Genomic DNA, 15,740 nt, shown 5'->3' with positions numbered 1-15,740 from the left:
ATTGGATATTGAATTATATGAAATAATAATTGTTAATTATAAAAGTGGTAACTTAGGTGTGATAATGACATTATGGTTGTGTATGTGCATGTCCCTGGTTTTAGGAGATGAGTACTGAAGTGTAACCTTATACACGGGGAAGTATAACATAAATGTGCCTGTTTTTAGGAAATGCATGCTGCAGTGTAACTTTCAAATAATTCAGCAAAATGAAAAATACATACAAACAAGTATAAAGCTATTACAGTACTATTCATAATTATTAAGTTTAAGTGGGGGGTACACAGGTATTCCTTGAACTATGTTTTTCCATTTTTCCTGTATAATATTTTTCATATTAAGAAACTGAAGATAAAAGAACTTATCCCAATTGCCCAGCTTCTCCTCACAATCTGACAATTCTCTTTTTCCCATAAATTTTCAATTTCTGCCCCTGTGACTCCTTCACCTGGTCACCTCATAAAGTCCTAATACTTCAATGAACAGCTATATGCTGATGACTCCAAAATCCCTATTTCTAGCCTCTATTTTTTTCAGGCTTCAAATCCAACTCAATATGCCCCCAAATGAGTTCCCATCAATCCTCCCAAATCTACACCTCTTCCCCTGTTCACTACCCTACCCCTTCACCTGGTGACCAGGCTGATAAAGTAGGGCATCCCTGATTGCTGCTTCTCCTTCACCCCCATAAACCAGTTAGCCACTAAGTACCTTCAGTTCTGCCTTTTATGTTCAGTACCTTCAGCTCCCAAAGCTGTCCACTTCTCTCTGTACCCATGGCCAGAGGCCTCGACCAGGACACTAGCTTCTCCAGCCAACAGTGACTGACCTACTAACTAGTCTCTTTGCCTCAAATCTTGCCATCAGAATAAACTTTCTAAAACAATTCTGTCACTTCCCTGTTTAAAACACTTCAAAATCTCCCCACATTAGGATAAGGTGAGCAAGTTATCTCTTTCTTCCTCTCCTCTTCCATCTGCCAGGAGGAACACTTACTCTCTCTCCCCTCCATTTGCCTGAACAGCTTCCACTCATGCTTCAGTTCTTGGCTCAGGCTCTTCTCTCAGGAACCTTCCCTGACTCTCCCATATCTGAGCTAGGGACCTCCTCTGAGGCTCCAGGATGCCTGGACTTTTGTTATCATCACACTACTGTTGTCTGTTTGCTGGTCTCTATCCCCCTCTAGATTTTAAGGTCCGGGAGGACATGTGGGCCATTTCAAAAATGCAGTATCAATATTACAAATAACAAGAAAATGATAACGTGGGGACTTAAAAATTTTTTTTGAGATATAACTTACATTGCACATATCTGAAGAATGCATTTCAAAGAGTTTTGATGAAAGTTTAAGCCCATGTAAACACCCCCCAAAACAACATGTAGAAGATAGAACACTCCATCACCCCAGATTCCTTTGTACTCCTTTCCATATATCCTCTCTCCAAACAACCACTTTTCTGCTTTCTATTGCCATAATTAGTTTTGTATGTCTTCATTTAAATGAAATCACAGAGCATGTATTCATTTATATCTGGCTCCTTTTTACTCCTGCTTTATGAAGAATGATTGATAAATAAAAATTATATATATTTGAGTATACAATGTGGTCTTTTCATATACGTATACATTGTGAAGTGATTATCACTATCAAGCTAAATAAGACACCCCTTACCTCGCATAGTTACCATTGTGTGTGTGTCTGGTGAGAACACTTAAGATTTAATCTCAGCAAATTTCAAGTATACAATACATTATTATTAGCTCCAGTCACCATGCTGTCTAGGTATCAGAATTTATTCATTTTATAAGTGAAATTTTGTACCCTTTGACCTATATTTCCCTTTCTCCCACACCCCTCAGCCACTGGTAGTCATTCTGCTTTGTTTCTATGAATTCATCATTTTTAGGCTCCACATGTAAGTGAGATCATGCAGTATTTGTCTTTCTGTGTCTGGTTTATTTCAATTAGCATAACATCTTCCAGGGCATCCATATTGTCACAAGTGGCAGGATTTCCTTTTAAGGCTGAATAACATTCCAGTGTATATATATGCATATGTATGTACATACCACTTTTTCTTTATCCGCTCACCCATTGATGGACACAGGTCACTTCCACAGCTTGGCTATTGCAAATGATGTGGCAGTGAACATGGAAGTGCGGCTGTCTATTTGAGAGAGTGACTTTATTTCCTTTGGACATATACCCAGAAGTGGGGTTGTTGAATGATATGGTAGTTCCACTTGTAATTTTTTTTGAAGAACCTCCATACTACTTTCCATAATAGCTGTTTATATTTACCAATTTACATTCTCACTAATACTTCACAATCATTCCCTTTTCTCCACATCCTCACCAGCACTTATTATCTTTCGACTTTTTGAGAACAGCCATCTTACGAGGTGTGAGGTGATATCTCATTGTGGGTTTGATTTGCATTTCCCTGGTGATTAGTGATGTTGAACAATTATTCATGTACTTTTTGGCCTGTATTTTTTCTTTGGAAAATATATATTCAGATCCTCTGCCCATTTTTAAATCAGGTTATTTGTTTTTGTGCTATTGAGTTGTATGAGTTCATTATATATTTTGGATATTAACCTTTATCAGGTATATGGTTTACAAGAATTTTCTCCCATTATGTAGGAAACCTTTTCATTTTGTTGATAATTTCTTGTACTGTGCCAAAGCTTTTTAGTTTGATGTAGTCCTTCGTGTTTATTTTTGCTTTTATTGCTTGTGCTTTTGGTGTCATCTCCAAAAACACACTGCCAAGACCAATGTCAAGGATATTTCCCCATTTTCTCCTGCAAGTTTTATGGTTTTAGATCTTCTTTTTAAAGCTTTAATCAGTTTTGAGTTGATTTTTGTGTACATTAAGGGTTCAGTTTCTGTCTTTTCAATGTAGCTGTTCAGATTTCCCATTTATTTTCCTTTTATTAAAAAGGTATATCCTTTTACATAAAATTTATAGCCTTTTATTTTAAAAAAAGATATCCTTTCCCATTTTATATTCTTGACTGCTTTGTCATAAATTAATTTACCATATATTCATGTGTTTATTTCTGGGCTCTCTGCTATTGATCCATGTCTGTTTTTGTTTTTTTTTTTTGATGATGACTGATTTTTTTTAATAAGGTATCATTGATACACACTCTTATGAAGGTTTCACATGGAAAACAATGTGGTTACTACATTCACCCATATTATTAAGTACCTCCTATGCCCCATTGAAGTCACTGTCCATCAGTGTAGTAAGATGCCACAGAGTCATTCATTACTTGTCTTCTCTGTGCTACACGGTCTTCCTCACGATCCCCCCCACAAACCCCATGCTTGCTAATCATAATACCCCTCAATCCCCTTCTCCCTCCCTCCCCACATGCCCTTCCCCACATGTCCCCTTTGGTAACCACTAGTCCCTTCTTGGAGTCTGATTCTGCTGCTATTTTGTTCCTTCAGTTTTCTTTTGTTCTTATACTCCACATATGAGTGAAATCATTTGGTACTTGTCTTTCTCTGCCTGGCTTATATCACTGAGCATAATACCCTCTAGCATCATCCATGTTGTTGCAAATGGTAGGATCTGTTTTTTTCTTATGGCTGAGTAATATTTCATTGTGTGTATGTACCACATCTTCTTTATCCATTCATCTACTGATGGACACTTAGGTTGCTTCCATATCTTAGATATTGTAAATAGCGCAGTGATAAACATAGGGGTGCATCTGTCTTTTTCAAACTGGAGTGCTGCATTCTTAGGGTAAATTCCTAGAAGTGGAATTCCTGGGTCAAATGGTATTTCTATTTTGAGCATTTGAGGAACCTCCATACTGCTTTCCACAATGGTTGAACTAATTTACATTCCCACCAGCACTGTAGGAGAGTTCCCCTTTCTCCACAGCCTCGCCAACATTTGTTGTTGTTTGTCTTTTCGATGCTGGTGATCCTTACTGGTGTGAGGTGATATCTCATTGTGGTTTTAATTTGCATTTCTCTGATGACAAGTGATGTAGAGCATCTTTTCATGTGTCTGTTGGCCATCTGAATTTCTTCTTTAGAGAACTGTCTATTCAGGTCCTCTGTCCACTTTTTAATTGGATTATTTGCTTTTTGTTTGTTGAGGTGTGTGAGCTCTTTATATATTTTGGATGTCAACCCTTTATCGGATCTGTCATTTATGAATATATTCTCCCATACTGTAGGATACCTTTTTGTTCTATTGATGGTGTCCTTTGCTGTACAGAAGCTTTTTAGCTTAGTATAGTCCCACTTGTTCATTTTTGCTTTTGTTTCCCTTGCCCGGGGAGATATGTTCATGAAGAAGTTGCTCATGTTTAGGTACATGAGATTTTTGCCTATGTTTCTTTCTAAGGGTTTTATGGTTTCATGACTTACATTCAGGTCTTTGATCCATTTCGAATTTACTTTTGTGTATGGGGTTAGACAATGATCCAGTTTCATTCTCCTACATGTAGCTGTCCAGTTTTGCCAGCACCATCTGTTGAAGAGACTGTCATTTCCCCATTGTATGTACATGGCTTCTTTATCGTATATTAATTGACCATATATGTTTGGGTTAATGTCTGGAGTCTCTATTCTATTCCACTGGTCTGTGGCGCTGTTCTTGTGCCAGTACCAAACTGTCTTGATTACTGTGGCTTTATAGTAGAGCTTGAAGATGGGGAGCGAGATCCCGCCACTTTATTCTTCCTTCTCAGGATTGCTTTGGCTATTCAGGGTCTTTGGTGTTTCCATATGAACTTTTGAACTATTTGTTCCAGTTCATTGAAGAATGCTGTTGGTAATTTGATAGGGAGTGCATTAAATCTGTATATTGCTTTGGGCAGGATGGCCATTTTGACGATATTAATTCTTCCTAGCCAGGAGCATGGGATGAGTTTCCATTTGTTAGTGTCCTCTTTAGTTTCTCTTAGGAGTGTCTAATAGTTTCAGGGTACAGGTCTTTCACTTCCTTGGTTAGGTTTATTCCTAGGTATTTTATTCTTTCGGTGCTATTGTGAATGAAATTGTTTTCATGATTTCTCTTTCTATTAGTTCATTGGTAGTGTATAGGAAAGCCACAGATTTCTGTGTGTTAATTTTGTGTCCTGCAACTTTGCTGAATTCAGATATTAGTTCTAGTAGTTTTGCAGTGGAGTCTTTAGGGTTTTTTATGTACAATATCATGTCATCTGCAAATAGTGAAAGTTTGACTTCTTCTTTACCAATGTGGATTCCTTGTATTGCTTTGTTTTGTCTAATTGCCATTGCTAGGACCTCCAGTACTATGTTGAATAACAGTGGGGAGAGTGGGCATCCCTGTCTTGTTTCTGATCTCAGAGGAAAAGCTTTCAGCCTCTCACTGTTCAGTATGATGTTAGCTGTGGGTTTAATATATATGGCCCTTATTATGTTGAGGTACTTCCCCTCTATACCCATTTTGTTGAGAGTTTTTATCACGAATGGATGTTGAATTTTGTCGAATGCTTTTTCAGCATCTATGGAGATGATCATGTGGTTTTTGTCCTTCTTTTTGTTGATGTGGTGGATGATGTCGATGGATTTTCGAATGTTGTACCATCCTTGCATCCCTGGGATGAATCCCACTTGGTCATGATGTATGATCCTCTTGATGTATTTTTGAATTTGGTCTGCTAATATTTTATTGAGTATTTTTGCATCTACATTCATCAGGGATATTGGTCTGTAATTTCCTTTCTTGGTGGGGTCTTTGCCTGGTTTTGCTATTAGGGTGATGTTGGCTTCATAGAATGAGTTTGGGAGTATACCCTCCTCTTCTATTTTTTGGAAAGCTTTAAGGAGAATGGGTATTATGTCTTCTCTGTATGTCTGGTAAAATTCCGAGGTAAATCCTTCTGGCCTCTGGGTTTTGTTCTTGGGTAGTTTTTTGATTACCGCTTCAATTTCATTGCTTGTAAATGGTCGATTTAGATTTTCTGTTGCTTTCTGAGTCAGTCTTGGAAGGTTGTATTTTTCTAGGAAGTTGTCCATTTCTCCTAGGTTTTCCAGATTCTTAGCGTATAGGTTTTCATAGTATTCTCTAATAATTCTATGTATTTCTGTGGGGTCTGTCATGATTTTTCCTTTCTCGTTTCTGATTCTGTTGATGTGTGTTGACTTTCTTTTTCTCTTAATAAGTCTGGCTAGTGGCTTATCTATTATGTTTATTTTCTTGAAGAACCAGCTCTTGCTTTCATTGATTTTTTCTATTGTTTTATTCTTCTCAATTTTGTTTATTTCTTCTCTGATCTTTATTATGTCCCTCTGTCTGCTGACCTTAGGCCTCATTTGTTCTTCTTTTTCCAATTTCGATAATTGTGACATTAGACTATTCATTTGGGATTGTTCTTCCTTCTTTAAATAGGCCTGGATTGCTATATACTTTCCTCTTAAGACTGCTTTTGCTGCGTCCCACAGAAGTTGAGGCTTTGTGTTATTGTTGTCATTTGTTTCCATATATTGTTGGATCTCCATTTTGATTTGGTCATTGATTCATTGATTATTTAGGAGCATGTTATTAAGCCTCCATGTGTTTGTGAGGCTTTTTGCTTTCTTTGTACAATTTATTTCTAGTTTTATGCCTTTGTGGTCTGAAAAGTTCATTGGTAGGATTTCAATCTTTTTGAATTTACTGAGGCTCTTTTTGTGGCCTAGTATGTGGTCTATTCTGGAAAATGTTCCATGTGCACTTGAGAAGAATGTGTATCCTGCCGCTTTTAGATGTAGAGTTCTATAGATGTCTATTAGGTCCATCTGTTCTAGTGTGTTGTTCAGTTCTTCTGTGTCCTTACTTATTTTCTGTCTGGTGGATCTGTCCTTTGGAGTGAGTGGTGTGTTGCAGTCTCATAGAATGAATGCTTTGCATTCTATTTCTTCCTTTAATTCTGTTAGTATTTGTTTCACATATGTTGGTGCTCCTGTATTGGGTGCATATATATTTATAATGGTTATATCCTCTTGTTGGACTGACCCCTTTATCATTATGTAATGTCCTTTATCTCATTACTTTCTTTGTTTTGAAGTCTATTTTGTCTGATACAAGTACTGCAACACCTGCTTTTTTCTCCCTATTGTTTGTATGAAATATCTTTTTCTAGTCCTTTATTTTTTGTCTGTGCATGTCTTTGGATTTGAGGTGAGTCTCTTGTAAGCAGCATATAGATGGGTTTTCTTTTTTTTATCCATTCTGTTACTCTGTGTCTTTTGATTGGTGCATTCAGTCCATTTACATTTAGGGTGATTATTGAAAGATATGTACTTATTGCCATTGCAGGCTTTAGATTCATGTTTACCAAAGGTTCAAGGTTAGCTTCTTTACTACCTTACCGTCTAACTTAACTCGTTTGTTGAGCTAATATAAACACAGTGTGATGTTTATTTCTCTCCCTTCTTATTCCTCCTCCTCCATTCTTCATATGTTGAGTGTTTTGTTCTGTGCTCTTTTTAGGAGTGCTCCCATCTAGAGCAGTCCCTCTTAGATACCCTGTAGAGGTGGTTTGTGGGAGGCAAATTCCCTCAATTTTGCTTGTCTGGGAATTGTTTAATACCTCCTCCATATTTAAATGATAATCATGCTGGATACAGTATCCTTGGTTCCAGGCCCTTCTGTTTCATTGCATTGACTATATCATGCCATTCTCTTCTGGCCTGTAAGGTTTCTGTTGAGAAGTCTGATGATAGCCTGATGGGTTTTCCATTGTAGGTGACCTTTTTTCTCTCTCTGGCTTCCTTTAATACTCTGTCCTTGTCCCTGATCTTTGCCATTTAAATTATTATGTGTCTTGGTGTTGTACTCTTTAGGTCTCCTCTGTTGGGAGTTCTTTGTGCCTCTGTAGTCTGAGCAACTATTTCCTCCCCCAGTTTGGGGAAGTTCTCAGCAATTATTTCTTCAAAGACACTTTCTATCCCTTTTTCTCTCTCTTCTTCTTCTGGTACCCCTATAATGCAGACATTGTTCCTTTTGGATTGGTCACACAGTTCTCTTAATATTGTTTCATTCCTGGAGATCCTTTTATCTCTCTCTGCATCAGCTTCTATGCATTCCTGTTCTCTGGGTTCTGTTCCATCAATGGCCTCTTGCATCTTATCCATTCTGCTTATAAATCCTTCCAGAGATTGTTTTATTTCTGTAATCTCCCTCCGGACGTCTGTAATTCCCCTCCAGACTTCATCCCTTAGTTCTTGTATATTTCTCTGCATCTCCATCAGCATGTTTATGATTTTTATTTTGAATTCTCTTTCGGGAAGACTGGTTAGGTCTATCTCCTTCTCAGGGGTTGTGATTTTGGTCTGTATCAAATTTTTCTGCCTTTTCGTGGTGATAGAGATAGTTTGCAGAGCTGGCACAAGTGATGGCTGTGAGGACATCACTTCTTGGTGGTTTATGGCCTTCTTCTCCTGGGAGAACAGCGACCTCTAGTGGCTTGTGCTGGGCAGCTGCGCGCAGACGGGACTTCTGATTCTTGCCGGCCTCTATGGAGTTTAGCTCCGCATTTGATGTGGGCGTGGCCTGCCTCAGGCTGCTGCTCTGATATTGCAGAGCTGCGTTAGAGGTGAAACAGCTGGGAGGCTTTTTATCTCCGTGAGGGGCCTCCATGCTCCCTGCTGCCAAGGGGGTTACAGTGCCCAGAGTTCCCCATGATTCCCAGCTGTTGGGCTGTGTCCCTGGACACTTCCGTCCAGCTGTGAGGTCCCTGTCCCTTTAAGACTTTCAAAAAGCACTTGCTTTTCTTTGTTCCAGGGGCGCTGGCCGCAGGGACCCGCTCACATGTCTTACTGTCCTGTTTCCCTAGCTTCAGCACCCCACACACACCCTGTGTCTGTGGTACAGTGCGGATGGCTGGGGCTGGGTGCTTAGCAGTCCTGGGCTCCCTCTCTCTCCCTGCTCTGAATCCTCTCCTCCCACTGGGAGCTGGGGGGAGGGGTGCTCGGGTCCCGCTGGGCCAGGGCTTGTATCTTACCCCCTTCGTGAGGCGCTGGGTTCTCGCAGGTGTGGATGTGGTCTGGCTGTTGTCCTGTGTCTTCTGGTCTCTCTTTTAGGGATAGTTGTATTTGTTGTATTTTCAAAAATATATGTGGTTTTGGGAGGAGATTTCCACTGCTCTACTCACACCGCCATCTTGGCTCCCTCTGACATGTCTGTTTTTATGACAATATCATACTGTTTTGATTACTAAAACTTTGCAATATAGTTTTAAATGATGAAGATATACAATTTTATAGTCATGAGATTGACAAAAATTAACAAGGCAGATAATATCAAGGATTAAAAGCAGTTGGATTTGTTACCCACTGCTGATGGGCATGTAGATTGTTATGATTATTTTGGAAAACACCTTGGTATTATCCAGTAATCCATACCTTATAATCCATCAAGTACAATCCTAAGTATACTTTTTAGATGAAAGATCAGAAAACTACAGCTGTGGGCCAAATTTTGTCCTCTATGTGTTTTCGTACAGCTCAAAAGCTAAGAGTTGTTACATTTTTAAATAGTTGAAAAAAATCAGAAGAATAATGTTTAGTGACACATAAAAATTATATGAAGTTCAAATTTCAGTGTCCATAAAAATTTTTTTTAACACAAACTTGTTTCTCTTTTTTATGGCTACTTTCATGCTACAAAGGCAGAATTGAGTAGCTTTGATAGAAAGTATTGCATGGAAACCCTAAAATAACTACTATCTGGCCCTTTAGAAAAAAGGGTGTTGACCTCTGATTTAGAGAAATTCTTTCATATGTCCACAAAAAAACATGTCCAGGAATGTCAATGCCAGCCTTGTAATAATACGAACTAAGAATAATCTAGGTGTCCTTTAATGTTATAAATGATAAATATATGCTGAAATGTTCATACAATAAAATGCAATAGTAATGGAAAAGCAGATTGATACTTCTACATATGTGAATTAACCTCAGGCACACATTGAGTGAAAAAAAACAAATGTCAGAAGAATAAATATGTAGCATTCTACTATATAAAGTTCAAGAACACTGAACACAACACAGGGTAAAGCTACAAAGAAGTGCTAGGGAATAACTAATGTGGAATTCAGCTAGTAATTACTGTGGGGGTGTGATGGGATGAGAAGAGGAGACAGCAAAGGGGTTCTGCTCTTTTTCTGAAAATGAGTGGTGAGTACCAGAGGTGCTTGTTTTGACACTATTATTTTTGCATTTCAACTTAGAATATTATTTGTCCCTCATCATTATTAAATGCAAACCAATCATTAAAAATTACAACTGCCCCAAAAGGAAGTTGGATCATGGTAATGCCTTTTTGTTCTCCAACACTGATGGGTTTAGACAAGGAACTATGCCCTTACACCCAAATTAGGGAGTTTGGAGAGGACTTTGGTAGCCTGAGTGACTGAATAATAGACAGAGAAGAACTTAGCATTTTTGGGGGACAATCTTGGAGGGAGGGAATGCTAGAGAGGAGTCAGCAAAATGTTCTGAGTCTGGGGAAAAGGCCAGTGAAAAGGTGATCAAGACCCTTGTCTTGACCGAATTTTAGTCAGGCTCCTCTGAGCCTTCTCAACAAATCCTCAACCTCGGCTTATAAAGATTGCAGACTCAGCAGAAGTGATTTTGTCCTCTCATTGCCTTCTCCTTCACACTGGGAGACTTGAACAAATACTACCAGAGTTTCTAAAAGCCCGAGGCCACACTCCCTACAATGGACCCAGTCCTCCTTAGGATGCCTTCCTTAAAAAGCTTAAAGCTGAGAAAATAAAATCACACCAAAGAAAGTAGACCAACCAAACACTAACTAAAGGCAAAAAATAAAATCAACTACTCACAAAAGCAGTCAAAGGAAGCACAAAAGAGTACAGAATAAAACAGCTAACATATAAAGAATGGAGGAGGATGAATAAGAAGGGAGAGAAATCAAGAGTCATCAGACTGTTTATAATAGCTTAATAAGAGAGTTAAGTTAGATGGTTAGATAGTAAAGAAGCTACCCTTGAACCTTTGGTAAACATGAATCTAAAGCCTGCAATGGCAATAAGTACATATCTTTCAATAATCACCCTAAATGTAAATGGACTGAATGCACCAATCAAAAGACACAGAGTAACAGAATGGATAAAAAAAAAGAAAACCCATCTATATGCTGCTTACAAGAGACTCACCTCAAATCCAAAGACATGCACAGACAAAAAATAAAGGACTAGAAAAAGATATTTCATACAAACAATAGGGAGAAAAAAGCAGGTGTTGCAGTACTTGTATCAGACAAAATAGACTTCAAAACAAAGAAAGTAATGAGATAAAGGACATTACATAATGATAAAGGGGTCAGTCCAACAAGAGGATATAACCATTATAAATATATATGCACCCAATACAGGAGCACCAACATATGTGAAACAAATACTAACAGAATTAAAGGAAGAAATAGAATGCAAAGCATTCATTCTATGAGACTGCAACACACCACTCACTCCAAAGGACAGATCCACCAGACAGAAAATAAGTAAGGACACAGAAGAACTGAACAACACACTAGAACAGATGGACCTAATAGACATCTATAGAACTCTACATCTAAAAGCGGCAGGATACACATTCTTCTCAAGTGCACATGGAACATTTTCCAGAATAGACCACATACTAGGCCACAAAAAGAGCCTCAGTAAATTCAAAAAGATTGAAATCCTACCAATGAACTTTTCAGACCACAAAGGCATAAAACTAGAAATAAATTGTACAAAGAAAGCAAAAAGCCTCACAAACACATGGAGGCTTAACAACATGCTCTTAAATAATCAATGGATCAATGACCAAATTAAAACAGAGATCAAGCAATATATGGAGACAAATGACAACAATAGCACATAGCCTCAACTTCTGTGGGACACAGCAAAGGCAGTTCTAAGAGGAAAGTATATAGCAATCCAGGCCTATTTAAAGAAGAAGAACAATCCCAAATGAATAGTCTAAAGTCACAATTATTGAAACTGGAAAAAGAATAACAAATGAAGCCCAAAGTCAGCAGAAGCAGAGACATAAGAAAGTTCAGAGAATAAAAAATAAAATTGAGGAGAATAAAGCAACAGATAATATCAGTGAAACCAAGAGGGGGTTCTTTGAAACAATAAACAAAATAGGTAAGCCCCTAGCCAGACTTATTAAGAGAAAATGAGAATATACACATAACAACAGAATCAGAAATGAGAAAGGAAAAATCACAATGAACCTCACAGAAATACAAAAAATTATTAGAGAATACTATGAGAATCTATATGTTAACAAGCTAGAAAACCTAGAAGAAATGGACAACTTCCTAGAAAAATACAACCTTCCAAGACTGACTCAGAAAGAAACAGAAAATCTAAACAGACCAATTACCAGCAAAGAAATTGAATTGGTAACAAAAAAACTACTAAAGAACAAAACCCCAGACCAGATGGATTCACCGCTGAATTTTATCAGACATATAGTGAAGACATAATACCCATTCTCCTTAAAGTTTTCCAAAAAATAGAAGAGGAGGGAATACTTCCAAACTCATTCTATGAAGGCAGCATCACTCTAATACCAAAACCAGGCAGACACCACAAAAAAAGAAAATTACAGACCAATATCCTTGATGAATATAAATGCAAAAATACTCACCAAAATAGTTGCAAACCATATTCAAAAATACATCAAGAGGATCATACACCATGATCAAGTGGGATTCATCTCAGTGATGCAAGGATGGTACAACATTCGAAAATTCATCGACATCATCCACCACATCAACAAAAAGAAGGACAAAAGCACACGATCATTTCCATAGATGCTGAAAATGCATTTGACAAAATTCAACATACATTCATGATAAAAACTCTCAACAAAATGGGTATAGAGGGCAAGTACCTCAACATAGTAAAGGCCGTATATGACAAACCCACAGCCAACATCATACTTAAGAGCGAGAAGCTGAAAGCTTTTCCTTTAAGATCGGAAACAAGACAAGGATGCCCACTCTCTGCACTGTTATTCAACATAGTACTGGAAGTTCTAGCCACGGAAATCAGACAAAACAAAGAATTATAAGGCATCCGGATTGGTAAAGAAGAACTCAAACTGTCACCATTTGCAGATGACATGACATTGTACATAAAAAACCATAAAGACTCCACTCCAAAACTACTAGAACTAATATCTGAACTCAACAAAGTTGCAGGATACAAAATTAATACACAGAAATCTGTTGCTTCCCTATACACTAATGATGAACTAATGGAAAGAGAAATCAGGAAAACAATTCCATTCAGAATTTCAGCAAAAAGAATAAAATACCTAGGAATAAACCTAACCAAGGAAGTGAAAAACCTATACTCTGAAAACTACAAGACACTCTTAAGAGAAATTAAAGAGGACACTAACAAATGGAAACTCATCCCATGCCCTTGGCTAGAAAGAATTAATATTGTCAAAATGGCCATCCTCCCTAAAGCAACCTACAGATTCAATGCAATGCCTATCAAAATATCAACAGCATTCTTCAATGAACTGGAACAAATAGTTTTAAAATTCATATGGAACCACAAAAGACCCCAAATAGCCAATGGAATCCTGAGAAGGAAGAATAAAGCAGGGGTGATCTCACTTCCTAACTTCAAGCTCTACTACAAAGCCACAGTAATCAAGACAATTTGGTACTGGCACAAGAACAGACCCACAGATGAGTGAAACAGAATAGAGAGTCCAGATATTAACCCAAACATATATGGTCAATTTATATATGATAAAGGAGCCATGGACATACAATGGGGAAATGACCGCCTCTTTAACAGCTGGTGTTAGCAAAACTGGACAGCTACATGTAAGAGAATGAAACTGGATCATTGTGTAACCCCATGCACAAAAGTAAATTTGAAATGGATCAAAGACCTGAATGTAAGCCATGAAACCATTAAACTCTTAGAAAAAAACATAGGCAAAAAATTTCTTGGACATAAATATAACCGACTTCTTCACGAACATGTCTCCCCAGGCAAGGGAAACAAAAGCAAAAATGAACAGGTGGGACTACATCAAACTGAGAAGCTTCTCTACAGCAAAGGACACCAACAATAGAATAAAAAGGCATCCTACAGTATGGGAGAATATATTCATAAATGACAGATCTGATAAAGGGTTGACATCCAAAATATATAAAGAGCTCATGCACCTCAATAAACAAAAAGCAAATAATACAATAAAAAAATGGTCAGAGGAACTGAACAGGCAGCTCTCCAAAGAAGAAATTCAGATCACCATGCAAAGATGCTCCATATCACTAGTCATCAGAGAAATACAAATTAAATCCACAATGAGATATGACCTCACACCAGTAAGGATGACCACCATCCAAAAGATAAACAACAACAAATGTTGGCGAGGATGTGGAAAAACGGGAACCCTCTACATTGCTGGTGGGAATGTAAATTAGTTCAGCCATTGTGGAAAGCAATATGGCGGTTCCTCAAAATGCTCAAAATAGACTTACCATTTGACCCAGGAATTCCACTCCTAGAAATTTACCCTAAGAATGCAGCACTCCAGTTTGAAAAAGACAGATCCTCCCTATGTTTATCTCAGCACTATTTACAATAGCCAAGAAATGGAAGCAACCTAAGTGCCATCAGTAGATGAATGCATAGAGAAGATGTGGTACATATACACAATGGAATATTATTCAGTCATAAGAAGAAAACAGATCCTACCATTTGCAACAACATGGATGGAGCTAGAGGGTATTATGCTCAGTGAAATGAGCTAAGTGGAGAAAGAGAAATACCAAATGATTTCACTCATCTGTGGAATGTAAGAACAAAGGAAAAACTGAAGGAACAAAACATCAGCAGAATCACAGAACCAAAGAATGGACTAACAGGTACCAAAGGTAAAGGGACTGGGGAGGATGGGTGGGTAGGGAGGGATAAGGGACTGGAGTGGGATTTGTGGGGGGAACTTGGTATAGGGGAGAGCCTAGTAAACATAATATTCTTCATGTAATTGTAGATTAACGATAACAAAAGAAAGAGAAAGAAAAGGGGAATTACTCCCTGATAGGATAAAACTAACTGCAAATCAATGATTAATGCATGCTTCACATATCCTTAATTTTGATCTTTTAAAGGGTGTCAGATGATCAGCTTTGGAAGCACATTTTTCTGATAATATTCCTTTCTCTTAAAAAAAAAAGCAGTTCCTGTGTGGTGATCTCGAATAGGTTCTTCACAATGGTATAAATGTCATATCAAAGTGTGAGCAAAGGGTTTGTTTGTGTTTACACAGAGGATCAAAGCCTAATTTGGCTACCCAGAAAATGAATTAAGATACGATATGAAGAAGAACTTCGAGCATCAACATCCTCTGGAAGAGTCATACCAGAAGATGATCATCAAAAAACTTCAACAAAGATCCTGGCGCTGTTGCAGTTGTAGCAGCATTCATCCCACCGGTTCCTGGACTTGCCATTGGAATGAAGAAGGAGATATCTAAGCTGGCCTGTGCATACAGTAAAACAACAAATTTGACTGGATCTATACTATCGGAACTCAACCAAGAATTAGGAGAAGTGCAAGTTGCAGTGCTCCAAAATCATGCGACTATAGACTATCTACTGTTAAAAGAACATATGGGATGTGAACAGTTCCCAGGAATGTGTTGTTTTACTTTGTCTGATTTTTCTCAAACTATTCAAATTCAGTTAAACAATATCCATCAAATCATT

Source organism: Manis javanica, chromosome 8 (assembly GCF_040802235.1).
Source record: "Manis javanica isolate MJ-LG chromosome 8, MJ_LKY, whole genome shotgun sequence".
NCBI classification, from domain to species: domain Eukaryota; kingdom Metazoa; phylum Chordata; class Mammalia; order Pholidota; family Manidae; genus Manis; species Manis javanica.
Note: the sequence above shows the minus strand (reverse complement) of the source record.